The sequence below is a fragment of the Gossypium arboreum genome, chromosome 4 (assembly GCF_025698485.1).
Source record: "Gossypium arboreum isolate Shixiya-1 chromosome 4, ASM2569848v2, whole genome shotgun sequence".
In the NCBI taxonomy this organism is placed as follows: Eukaryota; Viridiplantae; Streptophyta; class Magnoliopsida; order Malvales; family Malvaceae; genus Gossypium; species Gossypium arboreum.
Window position 1 is genome coordinate 78,481,209 of NC_069073.1, and position 8,005 is coordinate 78,489,213.

An 8,005-nucleotide genomic window follows, 5' to 3' on the forward strand; every position below is an offset into this window, starting at 1 on the left:
GTCATCACACCTACTTACAACGTTTTGGTACCCTTTTTAGTTAATCTTAAGTTAACATTATGGCATGTATAGGAAAATATGTATGTCTTTTTGTTTGAACTTTAATATGTAAAACTTCAGCCATGCGAATATGGCTTAACTACTAAGTTGAATTTGGTTATGTGTAGTCATGGTTTAATTCGTTTTGGATATAATGCTATATGTTATTAATGGATGGTATATATGATTGGTGTTATACGTTTTAGACAATGTTTGAGTTCTTTCAAATTATCATATCATGTGTTTGAATGGAAGTTATGTGTAGTATATATATATATAAGTGATTGATTGTAAATTGGTATTCTTTATATGATTATAGTATATAATTTGAGATAGTATTTTGGATTATGCGGATCAAATCGTATGATAGGGTTATTATAAGTTTAATACATATTTAATTGTTTTGATTAAATTTAATGATGATAAATGATGTGTTTTGGCTATGTATGAATAAGGAAAGTATATAGTGTTACAGGCTAGTAATGATTTATATTTTGGGATATCTTTAAGGTAATCTTATGCTATTATCATAAGTATATATATTATGATTTGATTGAGCTATGCTAAATGAATATGACTATTAAAAATAAGATCATAAATAGGTATTCAAGTAATGAGATACTATTTTAGATGCTTGAATTGGTCTTGAAATAATGCTTGGATTGGTTGGTATTTGGATATAAGTTTTGGTGCAGGAAATTGGTAAAATTTTGGGTGAGATTTGAATCTAGAAATGGCTTTATTTTGTCCACATGGGTGGACACACGGGCGTGTGTCTAGACCGTGTGTGACATACGGCTTGGTACATGGGCGTGTGGTTAGGCCATGTGTCCCCTGCATCTTAAATTCGAGAAATAGAATGCTCAGAATTGAGCACATGGGAAGAGACATAGGCATGTGTCCCAGCCGTGTGTGCTACACGGCCTAGAACACGGGTCTATGTCTTGACAGTATGAACCCTGCACCTAATTTTTGAGATTAAATTAATGACACGGCCTATTCACATGGGCGTGTGGCTAGTCGTGTGGCACAAGTCAGAGAGTTACACGGAGTTGAACACGGCCTACAACACGGGCGTGTGAGCCCTGTACCTAGGAAACATTTTAGAAATTTTGCGAAAAATTGTTTGAGTTCTCAATTAAGTCCCAATTTGATTCTAATACTCGCTTTGGGCTTCGAGGGTCCATTTAAGGGACGTTATGAATAATTTCAGTAAATAAATAATAATTAATGTGACTTATTTGTAAATATTCTAAAAGTTTTAGTAATGCTCTGTAACCCGGTTCTGGCGACGGATACAGGTTAGGGGCGTTACATTACATCTTTTTGGCAATTGGAGGATTAAACATTATATGAAGCTTAGGAACGATTTAAAGATTTAATTTGGAACTGTCTAATGCATGGGTTTCAACACTGGACTCAGATGGAGATATTTTATAATAGGCAGAATGCACATACGAGGATGATAGTTGATGCCTCGGCCAGTGGTACTTTTTTGGATAAATCTTATAATAAAGCATATGAGATTTTGGAAAAGATTGCCAACAATGATTATCAATATCCTACCACAAGAATTGGGACAGGCAAGAGAGCTTCTAGTACTATGGAGCTGGACGCAATCACTTCGTTGACAGCCCAGGTGTCTTCTTTGGCTAATATAATTAAAACAATGAAAAGACCTACTACAGTCCAGAAGATAAAATCAGCTGAGCTATCATGTGTTTATTATGGTTAAGACCATGTGTTTGATGAATGCCCATCAAATCCAGCATCTGTGTGCTAGACGGGTAACTTTAACTGAAACAATAACCCTTATTCCAACACATATAATCCTAGGTGAAAACAACATATGAAATTTTGATTGAATAATTAAGGCAGGGGGAATTTTAACAATATGTTGTCGAGGCAAATTGTCCAGTAAGGTCAGGCATCGATTTCTTCATCATTATCTATTGAAGCTTTGTTGAAAGAATATATGGCCAAGAATGATATTATAATTCAGAGTCAAGCTGCTTCTCTTTGAGCTCTTGAGAATCAAGTGGGGCAAATAGCAAATGCTTTAAATTCGAGACCATAGTGGGCATTGCCTAGTGATATCGAGAATTCAAGATCACAAGGGAAGGAGTAGTGCAAAGCCATCACTCTTAGAAGCGGAGCTCAGCTTGATGACATTGCTTAAGATGCCACAGCATGAGAAGATAACTCGAATAACAACTAGGTAAAAATCTCGAAGTCATCTGAAAAATATAATGAATCTGAAAAGACAACTTTCACATGTGAAAGGGTTGTGTTTGGTGGTTTGGTAGGTGCAGGATTTGGAGAAAGAAATAGAGGAGTGAAGGTTTGCTGGGGAAAAAGGTTGGACAATTTGCCCTCTTGTATGCCGTGGCAATTTAGAAAGATGGCAGTCAACATTCAGCTCATACCAGTTTCAGCCCAACTCTACTTGTACCAGAATAATCTGCCTAAAAAAGAGGAGAAGATATCGTGGGCTGTTGGAGCTATTCTAGGAAGAAAAATCCTATAAAAATCCATAGGAGAAAGCCTAAAGTGTGGAGATCCAGAGGCAACAATTGAGGGTAGTAGTTGAGTAGAGACGAAAAAGGGAGACTGAAGCCAGTCCCTTTCAGCCATCACAGAACACTGTGCTGCTAGATTGCAAATTGATTTGGCGAGAGAGATCTTCCTAAGTTCTTCCATTTTTTCTTATAATGTTCTCTGTGAATTAATTTAATCAAAATGATGTTGGATGTTATTTCAAACTTGAATTTTAATCACGACCCATGAGCTAAATTTCATAAGGTTTGGATTACATGATGAAAACTTTTTTTTTCTTTAATAGTTGAGGCATATATTTGTCTTAATTTACTATTTTATTCAATTGTTTTATTTCCCAAGTGTATGTGTATATTCTCTAAACATATATGAATGTACAGTATGCCCATACAACTGAATCTAATTCTGAAAAGGTTGGATTAGTTGGACCGTAATTGAATGATATAAGCAAGTACTCTACAGATACTTGCAGTAGAATCTAGACATAGAGCAAAGTTTATACGGAATGAAGACAAAACAGTGTAGGGTACCGTAATAAGGCCTTTGGACACAAGCCAGGAACTTGAGATCTTTCTTTCAAAAGAAGCATTGTTAGTTTAGGTCTCTTTTAAGCAGTAGATTAAGGACGATTTTGCTAAGGCATTACTGAAAGTAAAGGTAGAATCTTAGTAATCCCAACCTTCCAATCAACATTGTAGACCTTCAATTTGTTGTCGCGGCATCTTTGCCATAGCATTCTTAGTTATTTATTCATTAGCTTACAATTTATTCAAGTAATTATTCTCGTAATTTCCATTGCATTTTTACTCTTACTTTGCCTTAGAATGTCCCAATATTAGTCAGTATATATTTCACACTCATCTTTATTATTTTAATTTACCACTGTGTACTTAACTCAGCTTTGCCATAACATTAATCATTATTATAACTTGACCATTTCTATACCTAATTCAATCCCTGTAGAGACGATCTCGCTTATCACTTTATTACTTAATTCGACGTGTATACTTGCACAATTTGCATATCATATTCACAGGCGACACCTAACGCTCACTCGATTCAAGTTGAACCGAGAAATCACCTCTAACTCTCATCTCTTACAATCTCGAGCTAGTATACACTACTTTTCTTGATAACATGTTGGAAAAAATGGTTAGAAAATCATTTTAGTTAGCACATCAAAATTTTAAAAACATTCTAAAATCAAACCTTTATTATGATATCTATAGTAACAAATCAGATCAAATTAAGTACTTGTATTTTGAGTTATAGGAGATTGTGAAATTGCAAGTTGTGCTTTAGGAAGGTGCCTAAATTTGTCAATCTGGAGTTCAAATTCTTCAAGCTTTCAACCGAATGATTTTCTTCGCTATTCTTGAACGCTCAGATTCATAGAAGGTAGACTGTAGCTTAAAAAACTAAACATAAGACGAAAATTGAGACTTTCCATAGAGGGTAGTCGACTTTTTCTACGTAAGGGGTCCCAAACCGAAAATTGAACTTCCAAATTTGAATTATAATGGGATAATGGCAAAATTTATCACTATACTTTAAGAAATCTTTCAATGTGGTACCTCTACTTTTAAAATGTCCAATACGATACTTGAACATTAATTTTGCCCATCGGTTTGGTATTTGACACTAATGACATCATAAATTTTGTAGATGTGGCAAGACAACCTATTGGGTGTTGACACGTGATAAAAATGTTTCTTTTTGACGGATACGTTAGGAATCACAAAGCAGTTAGTCCAAAAATCTTTTTTTTCTTTTCAAAATTTAAATTTCAAACTAATTAATTTCATTTTTCCTTCTAAATTTAAATTAAAAACTTATTAATTTCATTTGTTTCTTATAAAATTTAAAATAAAACTTATTAATTTCACTTCTTTTTTATTTCATATCTATTTTTTTCTAAATTTAAATAAATCAAAAGGTAAAAGAAGAAAGGAGAGTAATCCATTAAGAAAGAAGTTTGATAGATGAATAAAAGGATTCCGCAAATACAAAATATCAACTTCCGAAATTTGATACAGAATATATTGAATTATAACCTGGATTGAAGTAAGGCAATGAAAAAAAGATGAAAATGAGAAGGAAAATGCCCTTGGACCAAAAACCATTTGAACACTCCCAATCCCATGTAAACCCACACTCTCTTCAACAATCACCATCTTCATCACTCTCGACTCCAGACGCTCACTAAGGTTCCTTCAACTCCTACCATCCCAATTCCACCATTAACAAAACACAATGTGAAAATTGGCAAAAGAAAGAGAAGAAAAGGAACACCGATATCAGCAAGGCAGTATCACCAAGAAAAAAGGAAGTGAAAAACAAGCAACAATTAGAGATGAAAATGATATAAGCAAGGCAGTAACTCCAGCCTCTCACTACATTATTTTCATCCATGCATTAATTCTTGCAATCTATTTCTTCTACAGCGCTTATAGTCAAATATACCATCAGCTCGTTTTATACAATTCATACACAGTTATGAATAGCTAGCACGGTATTGATCAAACATATATTATTAGGACTTAATTTCTAATTAAGTTTACCATTTGCCTATTTTTACAAAGTTATTTAATCACGGTGTGAATCAATTATAAGTATCATAATCAATCTATTTAGTATATACCATTATGAAAGTTATTTAATTTAAGCTTTTGTCTAATGATTTTATCATGTGTGTTACCCTTAAGTCATTCTTGATCCCTTTAGTTTAAATATAACCTAATTTAAATCTTTATAGCAATGAAAATGATCATTACATACAATCAGAGATGATTAGTTAATTTTCCTAGACAAATAACCCGTGATTACATTTCATTTTTGTAATCTAATGTCATTGAGATTTACCAATTACTCTTTATTTGAGCTATGATTTCACTATAATGGGTGAAGTCATGCCATACATAAGTTAAACGCCCAACATATCATCTTTCTATTTATTACTATGAGAGCACAGATTTTTAATACATCAAAGCATGTTGGTTATACACATGTATCAATTCATTTATTCAATATTAATGTAAGTCACACCATGAATATTATTAAGTGAATAAATTTATAAATAGATTCAGATAAATATTTTTTATTTATAAGAGGTACACTTGTAATATTCAAGAGAAGCTACGCCTCCAACTTCACATTTATCCGTATCAACTTGAGCAAAATTAATGTCCCTAACACAAGGGATTACATGTTTTGTTAAATTTAAAAAGCAAAGCACATAGATGACCATCTTCTAAAACCATGAAACTAAGATAAATTATCAGTGTCGCGGACTATCTTCATTGAAGGAAGCACAATTGCAGCCAATGGATTACCCTCCAATCCTCCGCTTTCGTCAATGATCAATCTCAGACCTTCTATGTGAAGTTTCCCATGGTGACCACTCACCACAACTGTCTCAGTTAGCTCCTGCATGATATTCAACACCAACACTTGCATCAGTCGACTTCATGTCATGAAAATCATTTTACCAAGTGTGCGCATGGATGCCAAAGATGAATACTAGTTGTGTCATGGGCTGTGATCCATTCGTTACCTCAGGGATATCCGAAACATTCTTCTTCCCGCTGAGACCTGTTACCTGGGGCACACTGACGTCTTTGGCTTTCAAAAACTCCAGCTGGTCTCGGACATTTTAACCTTTCTCTAAACCAGCATGTACAGCAATCAATTTACAATGTTTAACTCCTTCCTGTGTCTCAATAGAGACATCATCCTGGAAAAATTGCACACTGAAAACACTAAGTTTCCGCTTTCACTCTGCAGTTGAGACAATAACAATATAGCCAACCTGCTTAACATTGTTACAGGAGATTGCATATTTGCTTAAAACGTTGTTTTCCAATTCAATGTTATTTTAGCACCTTCTGATTACACAATATTCTAGAAGTCAAGAAAAGCAAATAGATGAGAAGTAGAGTTGAAGAAAGAATACCTCTTCATGAACCCAAACCACATCTGCTAGAAATTTCTTGTGGTCTTCAGGAACAACCTTCATCAACTCTTGCATATAAAAAATAAATCATGGTATTTGTTAGGGCAAGGTCAATATTTCTAATCTAAAACAACACATCTAATATCTGCTAGCTAAAATTTGAATATTAAACCACTAAAAATTATGCCACTCGAACACAACATATATACACTACTGAAAACCATGAATCTAATACAATCATTCCTTCCTTCAATGCATACAACTTAGAATCTAACATAAAAGGAATCAAGAGTCCATTTCCAACCCAATACTTGGATCATTCCTTCCAAAATCTCAACTAAAATTGCATGACTAAGAATCAAACGCAACAACCACTTCAAAAATGAAACCGAAAAATGAAACACCCAAAAATGAAAAAGCGTGCATTACCAGAAGATCCATGAGAAACTCCATAAGATCCAAAGGTAGGAGCAGCATCGAAAATGGCACCTTTACAGTCAATCCCTTGGGCAACATCAAACCAGCCACCCCATATCCTGCCTTGCAAATGCATCTTTTCATACCCTTCACCCTTATACCACCCTTCTATTTCCTCATTTTCAGCATACTCCTTCCACGTCTCCTTCGCTTCAAACTCCCCCGCCAACACCCCGATAAACCCGGCGAAAGCGAATTCATGGTTTCCCGATAAAAAAACATGCTTCTGATTTGGATATCGCTTCGGCAAGGAGATTAAAAATTCTATCACTTTGCGTGTGTCGGGTCCACGGTCACAGTAATCACCTAGGAAGATGATGGTGGCGGTGTTGAAAGAGTCAGGGTCGATTTGTGATTGGAGGTTGGACCAAAGATTGAGGAGTTTGGTGAGGTAACCATGGATGTCTCCTACGCAGATTACAGTTCTGAGTTTGTTGCTAGGATCTGCCATTCCCTTTTTGTTAGAAGTCAAAATGGTAAGAAAAAAGAAGAACAGTGAATCGTTGATCCTTTGTTTTTCGAGGTTTGGTAATGGTCGGAAACTCGGGAAGTTCCCAGTCGGGTGAAGTAGAAAAAAATGTAGCTTTTAAAAGTTAATTAGAGATTTAGGCGGTTTTTAGTGGTTTGGTCTTTAAATTTCGAGATTGATTTTTTTTATTTTATGTTGTTTTAATTTTTTTAATGTTTTTAATTAAAAATATATTATTTTTAAGTTTTTAATTATTTTAAATTAATAATTTTTTATTTATATAAATAAAATAATAAATATGTAATTGTATAATAAAAATATATAGTTTATATATATCATTATGCTAAAAATATTTTTAATTAATAATTTTTTATTTATTAATTTATATAAATATTTTTGCATAGAATTCACCAATGTGCTTTGACTCTTACATCCTAAAGTTTTGAATCTAGTGATTAGCATTTACATTTTTGACTGCTTGACAATGTTTGTTCTTTCATTTGTAGTTTGCA

At 33.9% G+C, this 8,005-nt stretch overlaps 1 pseudogene; it reads right to left on the minus strand.

The window, feature by feature from the left end:
- Positions 1–5,664: 5,664 nt before the first annotated feature.
- On the minus strand, positions 5,665–7,621 carry LOC108460023 (tyrosine-protein phosphatase RLPH2-like; annotated as a pseudogene).
- Positions 7,622–8,005: the final 384 nt, after the last annotated feature.